Here is a 17,571-nt window from a genome sequence, read left to right as displayed (position 1 = left end):
ACCTTTTTAAAAATTACTTATTTTTTTAGTTATACATGACAGTAGAATGTCTTTTGACATGTTATACATACATGGGATATAACTTCCCATTCTTGAAGTTGCACACGACATGAAGTTACACTGATCATGTATTCATATATGAACACATTTCATTCTACTGTCTTTCCCATTCCCAACCGCCCTCCCTTCCCTTCATTCCCCTTTGTCCAATCTTCCCTCCCTCTCCTCACTGTGAGTCAGAATCCACACATTCGAAAGAACATTCTGGGGCTGGGGATGTGGCTCCAGCGGTAGCGCGCTCGCCTGGCATGCGTGCGGCCCGGGTTCGATCCTCAGCACCACATACCAACAAAGATGTTGTGTCCGCCAAGAACTAAAAAATAAATATTAAAAAAATTCTCTCTCTCTCTCCTCTCTCACTCTCTCTTTAAAAAAAAAAAAGAAAGAAAGAACATTCTGCCTTGCTTTGGGGGCTTGGTCTTAGCATGACAGTCTCCAGTTCCATATGAGCTTCCTTATGCTTGTTTATTTTTGATTGGCATTTTCTTTTTTTAATATTTATTTTTTAGGTGTAGATGGACCCAACACAATGCCTTTTTTTTTATGTGGTGCTGAGGATGGAACCCGGGTCCCGCCTGCGCTAGGCAAGCGCTCAACCGCTGCGCCACAGTCCCAGTCCTTGATTGGTATTTTCTACATATACATAAAGGTAAAATTCCCTGTGGTACAGTTGTATATGCATATAACGTGATTCTGTTAAATTCTTTCTATAGTTCTGCCCTTTTCTGTCCCTCCTCTGTGGCTCTCATTCTTTCTCCTCCTCCACTGATCTTACCTCTATATTTATGATATCAGATGCTTCCACCACCACCTTCTTTCCCTTGTTTTTCTCTAGCTTCCACATTTGAGAGCGAACATTTGACCTTTGATTTTGATTCTGGCTGATTTCACTTAGTATGATGCTATTTCTATCCATTTACCAGCAAATGCCATAATTTCATTCTTTTTTATGACTGAGTCAAACTCCATGCATATTCATACTTTTTCATCCATTCACTTACTGATGGGCTTCTGGGCTGATTCTATAATTTAGCTTTTGTGAACTGTGTGTATAAACATTGAAGTGTCTGAATCACTATAGTAGGCTGATTTTACTTCTTTTGGATAAATACCAAGGAGTGAGATAGCTGGATCATATGGTGGTTCCCTTCCTAATCTTTGGGGAATCGATGTACTGCTTTCCAGAGTGATTGTAATAATTTACAGTCCGACCAGCAATGTATTGGCTTACCTTTCACCCCACATCCTCTCCAGCATGCATTATGATTTGTGTTCTTGATAACTGCCATTCTGACTGGAGCGAGATGACATCTCAGTGTAGTTTTCATTTGTATTTGCCTGATTGCTAGAGATGTGGAACATGCTTTCATGCATTTGTTGGTCATTTGTATTTCTTTTGAGAAATGTCTTTTTAGTTATTTTGTCCATTTATCGATTGGATTGTTTGGGAGTTTTTTTGGTGTTAAGTTGTTTGAGTTCTTTGTATATCTTGGATATTAATCCCCTGTCAGAGGAGTGGCTGGCAAAGATCTGTCCCCATTCCATAGGCTCTCTCTTCACACTCTTGAAATTTACTTTGTTATGGAGAAGCTTTTTAATTTGATGCCACTCCACGTATTGATTCTTGATTCTATTTCTTGAGCTTTTGGGGTCCTAGTAAGGAAGTCAGTATCTATGAGATGAAGTATTGACCCTATGTTTTCTTCTCTCAGTCACAAGTCTTCTAGTCTAATTCCTAAGTCTTTGATGCATTTGTACAGGGTGAGAGAGAGGATCTAACTTCCTTCTTCTAAATATGAATATTCTGTTTTCCTAGTACCATTTGTTTAAAAGGCTGTCTTTCCAACAACATATATGTTTGGCACCTTTGTCAAGAATCAGATGGCTGTGAGTTTGTCTCCGTGTCTTCCATTCTATTCCATTAGTCTTCATGTCTATCTTGAATGTTAATGTCATACTGTTTTTATTACGATAGTTCTGTAGGATAATTTGAGAACAGGTGTTGTGATGCTTCTAGTTTCACTCTTTTTGCTCAGGATTCTGTTGTCTCTTCTGGATCTTTTACTCTTCCAAAAAGAATTTTAGGACTGTTTTTCTGTTTCTGTGAATGATGTCATTGGTATCTTTATGTGGATTGCATTGATTTTGTATATTGCTTTGGTAGTATAGCGATTTTTACAATATTGATCCTATCTACCTAAGAACATTGGCAGGGGGAGTCTTTCCATTTTCTAAGGTGTCTTCTTCAATTTCTTCTGTGTTCCATGATTTTCATTGTAGAGTTCTCTCATCTCCTTGGTTAGATTAATTCCCATTGAGGTTTTATGAAAGGGATGGTTTTCCTGATTTCTTTCTCAGGAGAACTGCTAACGGAGTATGAAAAGTTATTGATTTATCAGTGTTGGTCTTGTATCCTGCTACTTTGCTGAATTCATTTACCAGCTCTAGAAGTCTTCTGGTGGTATTTTTTGATCTTCTAAATATAGAATTTATTATCAGCAAACAGATATTTTGACTTCTTCTTTTCTTATTTGTACATGTTTAATTTCCTTCTCTTGCCTGATTGCTCTGGTTAGAATTTCAAGTACTATGTTAAATAGAAGTGATGACAGTGGACAACCTTGCCTTTCAATTTATCTCCTTTTAATATATTTTGAATTTGGGGTTATCACATATAGCATTTATAATGTTGGGGTAAATTCCTTCTATCCCTAGTTTCTCTAGAGTTTTAACATGAATAGCTACTGGGTTTTATCAAAGGACTTTCTTTTCTGCATCTATTGAGACAATTGTATGATTCTTGCTCTTAATTCTATTTATATGCTGAATTACATTTGTTGATTTTCATATGTTGAACAAACGTTGCATCCCTAGGATGAAGCCCACTTGATCATGGTGTATTATCTTCTTGATATATTTTATTAAGGATTTTTGCATCTATGTTTATCAGGGATATAAATCTGTAGTTTTCTTTCTTTGATGTGTTCTTGTCTGATTTTGCTATCAGGGTTATACTGACTTCATAGAATGTATTAGAGTGTTCCCTTCCTTTCAATTTCCTGGACTACTTTTGAGAAAGTCTGGTTTTAGTTCTTTTAAGGTCTGGTAGAACTCAGACGAGAATCCATCTGGCCCTGGCCTTTTTTTTCTTGAAAGGCTTTAAATTTCTATTTCAATTTCATTACTTGGTATTGGTCTGTTTAGGTTTTCTGTATCTTTCTGGTTCAGTTTGTGCAAATCATATTTGTCTAGAAATTTGACAAGTCTTCTAGACTTTCCAGTTTATTGGAGTATAAATTTTCAAAACAGTTTCTAAATGAATCTCTGAATTTCAGAAGTGTCTATGGTGATAATTCCTTTTTCTTCTCTAGTCCTTTTTTTTTTTTTGCAGCGGGGTTGCAGTCTTTTCTTTCTTTGGTTAGTTTGGCTAACAGTTTATCAGTCTCTTTATCTTTTCAGTAGTTCTTTGTTGCATTGATATTGTGGGGTTTTTTAATTCTTAATTTCATTGATTTTGGCTCTGATCTTTACTTATTTTGGAATTAGTTTATTCTTTCTTTTATAAAGCTTTGAAGTATGACATAACCTTAGTAATTTGGGGACTATTTTTTAATATAAATTTTTTAGTTGTAGTTGGACACAATACCTTTATCTATTTATTTTTATGTGTGCTGAGGACCAAACCCAGGGCCTCACACATGCTAGGCAGGTGCTATACAGCTAAGCCACAACCCCAGCCCTGGGGTCTATTTTTTTATGAGAGCATTCATTGCTAAAAATTTTCTTCTTAGCACTGCTTTCCTACTATCCCAGAGATTTTGATATGCTGTTTCTCTGTTCTCATTTGTTTGTAAGAATTTTTTTCTTCTCTCATTCCTTTTATGATCCAGTCTTCATTTTAAAAAACTGTATTGTTCAATCTCCAAGTGTTTATGTGGTTTCTGTCATTTTTCTTACTGTTAATTTCTAGTCACAGTCCATTATGATCTGGTCAGATGCACAAGATAATATCAATTTTTTGTATTTGCTAAGACTTACATTTTGTCCTAGTATATGGTCTATTTTGGAGAAAGTTCTATGAGCTACTAGAAAGGTAAATTCAGCTATTTGGGAGTGGACATTCTGTATATGTCTATTGGGTCCATTTGATCAGTATTATTTAAGTTGGTTAAAACTTTATTGATTTTATGTTTGGATAATCTAAGTGTGTGCTAAAATCACCTAGAATTATTGTATTTGGATCTGTCTTGGATTTTATGTCAAGAAGTGTTTGGGTTTTTAATGTAATTAAGTAATTGATATTTGGGGCATACATATTTACTATCATTATATCCTCTTATTGTTCACTTTATCGCAATGTAGTGGGCTTCCTTGTCTCTTCTGATTAATTTTTGCTTGAAATATGTTTTGTCTTATGTGAGAATTGCTACTCCTGCTTGTTTTTGGATTCCATTTGCATAGAATTTTTCCCCAACCTTTTATCTTCAACTTATGGGCGTCTTGGCTTGAGATGAATTGGATCTTGTTTTTTGATTAATTTTGCCAATATATGTCCTTTAATCAGGGAATGAGACCATTTACATTCAGTGTTATTATGAATGTGTTTGTGATTTCCTGCCATCTTGATTTGTTTGCTATATTTAATTATGTCTTTATTTTCATTTAGTTGGTTACTCTTCTATTGCTTTTCCTGTATTTAGGGGCTTGGGGGCTTGTTTTTAAGCTCCTCTGCGTACAGTATATTTTTAAGTACTCTTTGTAGTGCTGCTCAATGGTCATGAATTCTTTTAGATTATACTTGTCATGGAAAACTTTTACTTCCCCCCTTGATTTTGACAGACAGCTTTGCTGAATATAGCAATCTTAGTGGCAACTGTTCTCTTTTAGAGCTTGGAATACTTCATTCCAGGCCCTCCTTGATTTCAGGGTCTGAGCTGAGAAGTCAAGGAGAGCCTTATTGGTTTGCTTTCTAAATGTAACCTGATGTATTTTTCTCTTGAAGGTTTTAATATTCTTTCCTTATTTTCTATGTTGGGCATTTTTATCATCATGTGTCTTGGGAAAATTTTTCTTCTGATCATGTCCATTTGGTGCTCTGTATGTTGATGTTTATCTCATTTTTGATTGGGGAAAGTTTTCTGTTCCTATATCATTGAAAATGTTCTTATGCTTTTAGCCTGTACCTCCCTGTTCTCTTCTCTCCTGTTGACCTGCAGGTTTGTTCTTCTGATGCTGTCCCAGATTTCTGTATACTCTGCTCATAGTATTTTCCCCCTTTTGCATATGAAGTGTCCAAGTTCGTAAACCGTCTTTGAGACTTAATGTTCTGGTGTTAAAGCCTTCTGTTGGTGATGATTTCAAGTGAGGTTCTTTTCATTGTGTCTTTCATTTCCAGGAGTTCTGATTTTTTTTAGTATCTCTGTTTCCTTATTGAAATGGTCTTTCATCTCCTATATATGCTCTATCAATTCATTTCATAGACCTTCTTTTAATTCACTGAACATTTTAATAATTTTTTTTTATAAATTTTCTCTGAAATTTCATCTACTCCCCTATCTGTGTGATCCTTTGTTGGGGAAATGTGAATTTCAGAGGGAAGCTTGACAGTTCCCTCATGTTTTCAGGGATCTTAATCTTAGACATCAATTGAGGATTCCCCTTTCTCTTTTTTATACATGTCCTTTTATATAAAGTTAATCCTTTTTTCCTGGATTCTGTTTTTTTAATATTTATTTCTTAGTTATACACAATATTTTGCTTATTTATTTTTATGTGGTGCTGAGGATCAAACCCAGGGCTTCACACATGCTAGGCGAGCACTCTACCACGGAGCCACAACCCCAGCCCCCAGGATTCTGTTTTTAATGTATGAGTAGATTTCCATTTTCACAGACCAGAGGACCCCCCCTCTGATTGTCCCTCCTTGGAGCTGGCTGTTGGTCTGGGGAGTTTTGTCTCCATGATTCTATATGACAAAGTAATGCTGAGGTTCAGGTGAGTCAATCTTATATGGGATGATATTTGTTGTTATTTGGCTGAGTTGTGGGAATTGCTATCACAGATCTTTACTCTGAGAACTTGAAGTGTTTCACTTTTCAGTTCCTCTTAGAGGAAGAGGGATCCCGGAATAGCACTAATGTTAGCAAAAAATGTGCAGCCTTAATATAAATTTGACCTCTGACATCCATAGCACTAGTTGCCACCTATTGAGGATTGGCGAGGTCAACATTTAACAATATCAACAATGAAAACTCAACTAGACCAGTCATTAGACAGCAGAACTCTATGACATCATCTACTGTATCACAATAACATGGATGCAGTAGAATTACGTAAACTATGTAATTATTATTTAGTGGATTGCAATTTGTAATGTAAAGAAAAATAGAGTAGGAAGGCAAGAGAAAATTTGAATTAATTTTTAAAAAGTGAGCATAAGAAAGGCATAAGTACCAATCAAAACGGATACCCCTTTTTAAAAAACATTTTAAAAGGGGTATCTGTTCTGATACAATATTTTAAAAATATTGTAGATGGACACAATACCTTTATTTATTTATTTATTTTTACGTGGTGCTGAGGATTGAAACCAGTGCGTCACACATGCCAGGCAAGCACTCTACCACTGAGCTACAGCCCCAGGCCCCCTTTATCTTCTTCTTTTTTATTTTTATTTTTTGGTAGTTGTAGATGGACAGAATTTTTTTAAATGGGTGCTAGGGATTAAACCCAGTACCTCACACAGCTTCCAGTCTCCCAGTATGGGCGAACAGACCAGAGATGCAAACAAGCCATGTATTTCTGTAGGGTGGGGGAGTGCAGGGTTCTAAATTGGAAGTTCCAATGGTGGGTGCTTAGTCTTGGTGAACTTTGGAACTCTGTGGGTGGGCGTTTGAGGTTTGAGCCACACCCCGTCTTGCTATGGTGATGCCAGTCTCTGTAGAATGTCTGGATCTCTATGGACTCCAGTAGAATCCACTTTTAGGATGTGGAGACCAAATCTCCATGGTTTCACCTTCACCCTTATGAATGTGAACTGCTGGGTATCCACCCATGAGTACAGAGGCTCCATTGTAGCCCCTGTAGGTGTCTTCCCAACAGCTCTGATGGGGTGCCCGCTACAAAGAGAGCTTTCTCCCTTCACATTTGAAGCCCGTATGATCCTGTCATAAATGTCTTTGCACCTGATTCAGGCGCATTCTGGGAACTGGCAACTTCCTTTATGAGTTCCCAGCAGACCCTGTCTGCTTGCGGTTATGCATGCTTGTAGATGTTCCCCAGGCCAGCAATGCGTGTCCACACCCACGGACCATTTCCCGCACCAGCCACACTGTGCCCCTCACCCTGGCACAAGCTATTTTGGTTGCCTTTCCCTGAACTGCTTCTCCCCCAACTCTGCCCATTAAAATCAGCCTTCCTTTCTAATCCCCAGGCTTCCCCAAGCCAATTTTTCTTTATTTTTAAATTTCTTCATCCACAAGTTGTGCAATCATCTCTCTACCTATGCCCCCCACCTCCAGCCCTCAGCTGCCACTGCAGGCAGCCAAGCTTATGCGTCCCTAATGTGTTGTTTCTTATATTCAAACTTCTGACTTTCCCCATCTCCGGGGTCTCTTATGGTCGAGGGTTAAGTTTCAGTGAGTTCCCTTAGTCACCCACTTCACTGGGAAGCTGCCTTCTGTCTTGAGAGTCTGGTGCTGAGGAGCCGCTGGGAAGTGCCTCCTTCCCCTAATGCGCCTCTTCTCTCCCCCACACATTATTTTTAATAAAAGAATTTGCAGTGGATGGCTCTTTATTTGTTGCTTTCAATTTGTTTATTATTGCACAGCAAAATAGTTAGAGTGGGAGGGGAGAATTAGCCTAAGGGCTTCTGAGGGGCTAGGGATGCAGCTCAGTGGTAGAGCACCTATTCAGCACTCAGCCTATAGGGACATTCCAGTCTGCCTTCTCTTACAACCTCAAAATGCTGGAAATATATAACCACTGTTAAAATGACTGGCTAGAATAAGGCTCTCCATCTCCCCCACTAAAAGTGTGTTAGCTGCTCAAGGTGCTATGGCTACCTACCACAGACCAGGGTCCCTAAACAACATAATTAACTTTCTCAATTCTGAAGTTAGAACTCCAGGTCAAGATGCCAGCACCTGATTTCTTCTGAGGTATCTCTCCTTGGCTTGCAGAGGCCACCTCTTCTGTGTCCTCACACAATTGCCTGTGGTCTACGTTGTCTACATTATAAGGAAATCGGCCACGTTGGATCAGGGTCCAGACTTACAACTGCTTTTACCAAATGACCTCCTTAGAGGCTCCGTCTCCTACACAGTCGCATTCTGAGAGTGAGGGTTAGGACTTCAACTATGCAACTTAAGGGGACATGGTTCAGCCTGAAGCTGTCTACTTAATTTTCTTAGTGAACTGAGTGTCAGAGAGACTGGACTGAGGTTACGGTGACCTAGGAATGCCACAGGACAGCTGGGGGCTGTTTCCCCTGAAGGTACAATGCAGCCCTGGAGGCTTGGCCAGTGTGAAGGTCGATCCTCCTCACAAGACGGGACTCAGAAGGTCAGAGTTCTTAAAATCACCTCTTTCAATACTTGGGGGTGGGAGGGGTCCTTCAAAGGCAACACTAACACCTTCCCCTCCCCTACTGTGTAACCAAACTTTCCCGCTTGGTTTTCATAACAAATGTCTTATCAGAAAAATGGCAATAAGGTAGAACTATTATATGAAAGCAGACTTGCTCATTTAAAACAAACATTCAAAACTGCCTCGTAAACATTCTCGTCTATTTTCGGTCTCTTCGTTCTCATGTGAAGCTTCCATTTTATGACCATCATCCAGGTGACAGGACACACCACTTTAGCAATGCCATGCAGGGACAGTGTGGAGCAGCAGCTCTCACAGTGAGTGACGATGACACTCCTGTCAGAAGACTAGCCGATGAGGTATGGAGAACTGTGGGTTGGGTAAAGCCAGAATGTGCATCGGATCTGTTTATATAGCATGGCCTTCTTTACGATATGCCAGATGCACACACGTCTCAGTCTCTCCCAAACTTTTTGAGTTCTAATAATTGGCCTGTTTTGACCATTTTGTTTTGTTCTCTTTGTATTTTTTGTTTTGATTTTTAGTTTTTGTTGTGATGAAAATATTCCAAAAACTTTCGAAAGAGCCTTTTTGGGAAAAATTCACAGGTTGATTAAATAAGATGACAAATTCTGAAAATATACCCAGTAAATACAGACACAGCAAATACTAAACACATCATTTTTAGTCAGAATTATTACAGAAGAACCAATGATCTGGGTGGCATAAAGGTCTTTTTCTCTGTAATCAGATGCACATGATCTTTATCTCTGGAAACTTAGAAAATCATGCATATACCCTATTGTCAGTCTCATGCTATAATTTTTTTTTAGAGAAATAAATATTAAAAAATTCTCTCTTTCAGTTTTCGGTGGACACAACATCTTTATTTGGTGCTGAGGATCGAGCCCAGCGCCCTGCACATGCCAGGCAAGCATGTTACTACTTGAGCTACATCCCCAGCCCTCATGCTGTAATTTTAATGCAGAAAAAATAATCTGTATCTTCTCAGGAGCATTTTAATGTAAAACATACACAAAATTCCCCTGGATACAGCCTCACCTTCTATGAAGTGCATCAAACATCCTGCCAAGGAGCTGAGTGTCCTTGTGCTGGCCGTGGCCTGTCCACATCCTCAATGCTATCCCATCACCACAGGGCCACAGGGCAGGTACTCAGGAAACAGAATCAACCAATCATGGCTTCAGCCCTTTTCTTTTCTACTCCCAAAGCCTGGGAGAACAAGGTTTTAATGCCTACCTGGTGTATTTTTGTCCTGTTTTCGAGAAAGCATTGCCATTAACTAGTCACCCTGTTTTTCAGTTGATCCCCACAATTTACCTCTTACTGTAGAATTGGCCTCTTTTTCTCCTTAGCCAACGTCTCCCATCCAGCCCCACTACCCACCATTCTACTCTGTACTTGTGAGTTCAGCTTTTTCAGAGTCCACACATAGTGAAGTCATGTGGTATTTGTGTCTGGCGTTCAATGCTGAATGATATTCCACTGTCTGTGTATACCACCTTTCCTTTATCCATTCACCCACTGGTGTACACCTGATGGTTCCCACGTCCCAGCTCCTGCAAATAAGGCTGCACATAGGAGCACAGGGGTCTCTTTGCCATTCTAACTTCACCTACTTTGGATCTACACTTGGTAGCGGACGACTGGACCACACAGCAGCTCTGGTTTGAATTTCTTGAGGAAGCCCACTGTTTCCATTCTGGATGTGCTAATTTTCTTTTCCACCAACAGTGTGGTAAGGTTCTCTTTTCCCCACATCTTTACTAACACTTTATTTTTTGCCTTTTACTAACAGCCACCCAGATGGTTCAGGTTTGAACATAATGTGGTTTTATTTTGCAGTTCTATCATGATTATGGATGCTGAGCATTGATTATGCACCTCTTGGCCTACACATGTTCTTTAAGATATCCTTTGCCCATTTTTAAATTGTGGTGTCTTACTATGGAGGTTTTGTTTAGTTTCTTACACATTTTGCATATTAACCCTTTATCTAATGCCTGGGTTGTAAATATTTTTACCTATTTCATAGTGCCTGCTGCGTATCAGACAGCAATGTTATCAGATATTCAAATATGCAAGTAATAGTAAAAAAATGCTTAGTAAATGAAGTACTTGAATTACAGCAAGACATTTAAATTTTCCCCAGGAAACAATTGTTCATCATGCTTATGACAGAAAAAGCCAAATAAGTCATTTTGGACAAGAGAAACCACGGAGTGATGAGCCTAAGGGGACAAAGTGGAGAGGGCACAGTGCTGAGGTTCTGGGCATCCCCCACAGGCACTGTCCAGCTTCCTGGCAGTGCGCACTTGTTCCCTGTCTCCCTTTGTCTCTGTCTCCCTCTGTGTGTCTGTGTCCTTGTCTCCCTTTGTCTCTCCCTGTGTGTGTCTCTGTGTCTGTGACTCTCTCTGCCCACCCCACCCCCCCTCACACACACAGAACATCAAGCCCGTGCTACGTGGCAGGCACTGTGCTAGCTGAGGGGACAGGGTGACCTTTCTTGTGCTCCTCAAGTTTACCGCGCACATGAAGAAAGAAACCGCTGATGTCACACAGCCCTCAGATGCAGCCACAACCACCGACCAGAACCGCTGGTGCAGCCCCTCTGGTCACAGGCCTCCTGTCTCTCTCCACCTTCAAGGAGGCCTGTCCAGGTGAAGGCCTGGAGTGAGTCGCGCTCTGTGGGAGGTCACAGAGGACACCTGCTGTCCACCTCTGAACTGTGCAGCTGGACTGAAGGTGGGGAACAGAGGTGGGAGGGAGAGACCCCAGCACTGTGCCCAGCCACCTGCTTCTCCCTGACTGGGCAGCCACTAGCCCACTGCTGTGTCAACTCCCCTCTGGCCCGTCACAGGGCGTCAGAGACCCTGCCAACTGGAAGCCTGGCTGTGCCCACAGCACCCCCTCACTCAGGGCTGCCACCTGACTGCAGCACACCCAGCCTCCCGCCTGCGCCTCAGAGCCCTGCACTGTCTGCGCCCCCTCAGGTTCCTGCTGGCTCCACCCTGCCCTTCCCCATTGCCGCCCAGCCCACCCCATGTATTCCTAGCTTTTCTACACACACACACACACACACACACACACACACACACGCCTGACAATAAAGGAAAACCCATTCAAATAAAATTGGACAAGATTCAGTAAGACACTAAGCCAAAGAAGATGCATGAATCGTCAATAAGCACATGAAAAGATTCTCAGCGTTCTTCATCAAAAAAGTTAAAATTAAACCCACAATGAGAATAACATCACGCCCTCTTAAGGTGACTAAATTTTAAAAACTGATAACACCAAAGGAGGGGGAACAACTAGAACCCTCGCCCACTGCCGATGAAAACGGGAAGCGATACGCCACTCTGTGTAGCGCAGCACTGGCCAGCCGTGTAATCCCAAATCTCACTCAAAGGTGGTAATTTACATCAAAAAAATGAAAACTATGTCCACAAAACTTGGATACAAATGTCTGTGGCAATAATTTTATTCACAATGGACAGGAAAAGTTAAATACGGCAGGATTTAAGTGGGAAGATCTACAACTTCTGTGGTGCGGGAGGGACCTAAGAGCAGAAAAAGCCAGTCTGGTGAGCCAGCTGGGGAGGTGATACTCGGTTCTGGGAAGAGTGTGGTCAAAATCCATGAATAGGTACTGACAAATATCGAGGCTACCATCCCAGTAAACACCACCTTCCCCCCCTGTGACCACCACCAGGGCCACCTTCCTCCCTGTGACCTCCATCATGGTTCACCCCCACCTTCCTCCTCCCTGTGACTTCCATCTGGGTTCACCGCCATTTTCACCTCTGGGACAAAGGAGTTGGCTGGAGGTGTTCTCATAGGTGAGCCTCAAGGTCTTTTACGTTTGAAACAGTCCTTGATGGCACTCACTGATACGCCTGCAGGTCAGTCTCCAGGTGTGGTTCCTCCAGGTGTGGTTCCTGAATAAGACCGACCACTGATATTGTCCTTCACTCCCCATCCCCAAAGAAGTCACTGACTGCGTTAGAGGGAAAGGGGCTTTGGGCGATGACCACTCTGGCTACTTAGGCTGAAAAGGGATGTTGAAAGGGACTGCAGGCAGGATCCTTCCCCAGAGGCCTGTCTAAGGGCCACCAGTAGAGAGGGAGCTTGGTTTGGATTCCAAGTGTAAGGCCATTTGGAACCTGGGCATCTCACACATCAGGGCCGTCCACAGGTTCATGGTGGCGGCTGGCAGGTCACTCAAGGCAGGTAACAGACAAGGCATTCACAGAGCAGGGGTCATGTTAAGACAATAAACAAGATAGCAAAGCATTATTTTCTATAAAATAAGTAACACAAAGTAACCAGTTTTATTAACTAGTCCCTGAAATCTATGAAGACAGTGGCTTAGTCAATCTTAGGGTGTAATCTAACATGTCACTGATTTCTGAGGGCCACTTACTGGAAACATCTGCAAGGTTGTTAGAAACATCTACATTACATTTTGCTTTCATAATGACTCAGGCATCCTCCTGAGCAAGAGGGCCACCTGATTTTTGTAAAAACAGCTTTTTATCAGTATTACCTGTCAGATATCCTTTAGCTGTGTAATCTCCCAGTTTTATTTACTTTTTATTACTTTTGAGAGAAGTGGTAGGTATACATACAAGTTATACTGAAACAGCCATTCTCTCCTAAATGTCCTTGTAGGACTGTACTTTGGTTAGAACTCTCCTGCCAGGTGTTTAAGACCAAGTTAGTCAAAAAGTGACCTTATTTCTATTGACTACTACTGCTGAGATCTGTGAGGGTCATTCTTGGGAACTGGTGAGAAGCCTCTCAACTCCTCTAATAATTATGTCATCTGCTAGGATGGGCCAGGGTCTTGAAGACCACATGTGGCTTCCCTTGGAACCATCAGGGACATTTCCCTTCCCAATGACCCTCCTTTTTGTAGGATGGACACTGGTTGGCTTTCTGCTCTCTAGGGTCCCTCTGATCCCCCTGATGGGGAGGTCATGTGACCCAGAGTTGCAAAGTCTTTATTGAAGTCCCATTATTCTTTGAGTTTTGACTGAATTAAGAGGGCAAGGGTCAAAATATGGCTATTTTCCTTAGCCCTTTACCTTTCTTGATTTCATCCCCTGGTTTTAAACACGAAGCAGGCCCGTTTCATCGGCCTTAAAATTGGGAGTGACGGATTATATGTTAATGTGTAGAATTTTATAGTAACCCCTTCTATTTACTGAAATTAGTGTTCTATCCTATCTGTCCTGAAAGTGATGGCTTATTATCTCAAATTAACTCAGGTCATGTCAAAAGCAGCAGGCAATAGTTATAAACTTTTACAAGAAAACTACAAAAAATGAAATTACCAAGAGAAAAAGTATTAGTGATTATAAAGAATTCTCTGTTGTAAAAAGGCATCTCATTAATATGTACTCAAACAGATGTAAGCCAAATTTAAAATGGACAATGTATTTAAAACAGCAGTTATTGGTTACTGTGCCTGTATTTTGCAAATTTTATAAAACACATAGACAAAGCTTGAAAATTTAGCATGTATCTCTAATCACACATATCTAGGGTATCAACCTTAAATAATAACACCTGCTTATTTAACAGTTAAGAAGTAAATATTTAACAGACTTTAAAATAGGTACAAACCTTATAAGGCTTAGTTTCCTCACATATTAAACTTAACAGGCAAAACAAGACATTATCTTAATAGACACCAATGTTTTAAGAAACCCTGTTGTTAAACCTAGAGAATTAGACTTTGCTCTATGTCACTATATTAAAATTTGACTTTAGTAAAACTGTGGTAATTATAGTTCATTAAATCACATAGAAAGATTCACATTTCATAAACCTTGTGCAACTGATATATTTTACAGCTTGTTAACTGAACAAGATTACCTATGACTTTCTTAAATTTACATTTTGAAACATGAAATTTCTAATTTTAACAAATTACTTTTTTAACAAGGTGAAATACTTTTTATAGCACTTTAATTAAAATGAAGTTAAATTTTTTCATACTCTGGACATAAATTACACTTTTTAGAATTTTAAGTCTTAATGAGCCTTGTTTTCAGCAAAGACCCAGAACAAAGCATTCTTTAAATTGCTGTCCCATTTACCAATTTATAAAAACACATTTGAGATTTTGTAGCAGTGCTGGATGCTGCATTCAGCAGGCACTTTGAGGAGCGCACCTCCAGACAGGCAGCCCCCAGCCCCTGCACTCACTGCGCTCCTCCAGTCTTGGGGGCCTTGTTGCTGTGCCAAGCGTCCTTCCAAGCAGTTCCCCATGCTCAGAACCCACACCTGGCAGTGGCCAGGTGGCAAGAGGCTCCAACCAGGAAAAGCAATAGCTCATGGCTGCCAGGGCATGTCAGTAGTGTGAGAAAGTAGGTGCTCAGCATCCAGATCATCCAGTCTATTTTGTAACAGATTATGACCCAATTATTGCAGATTCTACACAAAGCAGTGTGACAGATGACAGAGCAACCCCACTAGATATTTTGGAGACAGCTGGACAAGAGGAGTTTGGTGTCATGAGAGACCTGTGTGTAAAACTCCTAAGGGCTTCCTGTTGGTATTTTCAATCACAGGCTGCATAAAGCGGGCAATCTCCTCTGCCTCCTTGATAGAATGGGCTCCTCAGGCTCCGTGGGCATTTTGAGGGAGCCCTCACCCTGGTCAACATAATTCTACAGTTCTCCTCCAATCAGGTATTTAGCCAATATGGCCAAGAGGGAACCATCTGGGCCAGCAATCAATATAAAGAAACTGCTCAGGATGTCCAGGGTACCATATAAAGACCCTCAGCTAACACATCCACTTGCTAACTAGCTCTTTGTCTAGGATCTCTGTGACCAGCCTACTTCAAATGAGGTCCATTTCACAGAAGGCCAGGAGGTGTCCAGGAGTCAGCTTAACCATGTAGTCCCAGAAATACCTTCTTTAAAATTCTCTACCACATACTCTAAGGTGAACGCTTACTCTATTTGCCACCCACGTCCTCCCCCTGAAAGACAAAGTCACGCACAAGCAAGGGAAACAGGGAACACAGCCGTCACTTCACCCTCTCCAGCTGCTCCCCTCTCAGAGATGCTCCAGGAGCCTCTTAACAGTGGCCTAACCCAAACCAGGCTCCTAGACCTTGGAGAGAGCCCAGCACTGCCATGACCCAAACAAGGATGGCCACAGACCCACGGATCAGGACTCCACACTGCTCTCGGCTTAGCCTGCCAACAGGTAAACAGCACACAGGGAAGGCAGACCACAGGCAGAGGCAGCTTGGATCTACTGGGAGAGAGACTGCCTCAGACGGGCTGCCCCCAGCCCTGAACTCACTGTGCATTCCTTCCTCCTCAAGGTCAGGCTCAAGTGAAGCAAGCTCACTTGTCTCTCAAACAATTACAAAAACAAAAAGGGGAAACTGAACCCCACAAAATATTCTTAATCAAGCCTTGTTTGTTTTAAATATTTTAAATTGTGATTCTGAAGGTCGCAATGCTAAGGGACACGGGTCCTCCATTGCCACAGGCCCGTCAGGCCTACCTAGTATGGAGGAAAGATTCACCAACAGGACAGTGGAAAGGACCAGATCCACTGGTAATTGGGGTGTAGGTTAGGCTTGTGTCTTCCCAGAAGGTGCATCTCGTCCTATTTGGGTACCTGAACGTGCTGTCAAACATGCAGAATCTGGAGCCAAAGTTCAAACGACTAAAATCAAACCAGAGGTGTCAGTCCTGACCCCCAAAAGGAAGGGAAAGCTGAGATGGGAGAGGGGCAAACAAAGCCCCTTTCTGAAGAACCAAAGGCCCAACCTGCCAACATGGAAATAACTCAATGACCTGTCACATCAGGATGAGCAGACGGTTCAACAGCAAGGAGGTACCAAGTCACCAACCATAGTATCTGTGGCCACGAAAGCTCTCTTGAGCAGTCCAGGGGGAAACTTACTGGACCTTGCTCCCAGACCCGTCTTTAGTGCACCCAGCTGTGTGTGGACTGGCGAACCCATCCCAGTATTTACCAGCGATATGTATTCTTCTGGTGAGAAGCACCACAGACATAGCACCCCTGCTCCTGTAACTGAACTCAATTACATTGGCTACAGTGGACATGACCTGTGTGTTGGTCCCATGATAAATATGCTGGCTGTAACAGTAACGTCCCACCCCACCATGGACACCGACCTCCAGTGGCACAGGGTCCTCCTCACCTACCAACGCAGGGCTGCCTCAGCCACCTCCATCTGTGACACTGCAGCTACCACCATAGCCCCCTCAATGTGGTAGCCTCCACCTTGGGACACCAGACGGGCTGGAGGCAGCTGCCCTTCAGGGCACTGCCAGCCACAGCGTGCATCTCTGAATCAGCTGCCCAATACCACTGCACAGCACAGCCTTGCTGTGTTGGGGTTTTTAGCCGCCCCCCCCGACTGGCGGGAGAAGGGGGGAAAGCACGCCCCGACCAAGATGAGCCAAGAGAGGTAAAGATCGACTGGCGGCCCACACCCAGCCCTCCCTCACCCGAGAACAATCAGACGTGCCAGGGAGACAAGTCTAAGCAGGAATTCCTTTAATGAGGAAGTACACCAGCTTATATACTGCACACAAACCAATCAGAATAAAGGTCAGAGGGGTGGAGCAAGTTCACGTGTATATCCATCCCATAGTCCGAAGGGAAGAGTACCGGACCTATCCTGGAGGTGGTCCGCCTCCTCCTCACCGCCCACAGCACCGCCACCTGGCTGATCGCCAGGAGCCGTCCCAGGACATATGTGGCCCCAAGATGGGAAAGCGGGCAGCCTTGCCCTACATCTTGGGTTACCTCCTCTGCTGCCATTACCATCTTTAGTTTGGGCAGTTTCCATCGTGCAACACTGGCGGGGCCTAGAAGCCCAATATCAAGGCACCTACACTT

Source organism: Spermophilus citellus, assembly GCF_964194105.1.
Source record: "Spermophilus citellus genome assembly, chromosome: 12".
In the NCBI taxonomy this organism is placed as follows: Eukaryota; Metazoa; Chordata; class Mammalia; order Rodentia; family Sciuridae; genus Spermophilus; species Spermophilus citellus.
Note: the sequence above shows the minus strand (reverse complement) of the source record.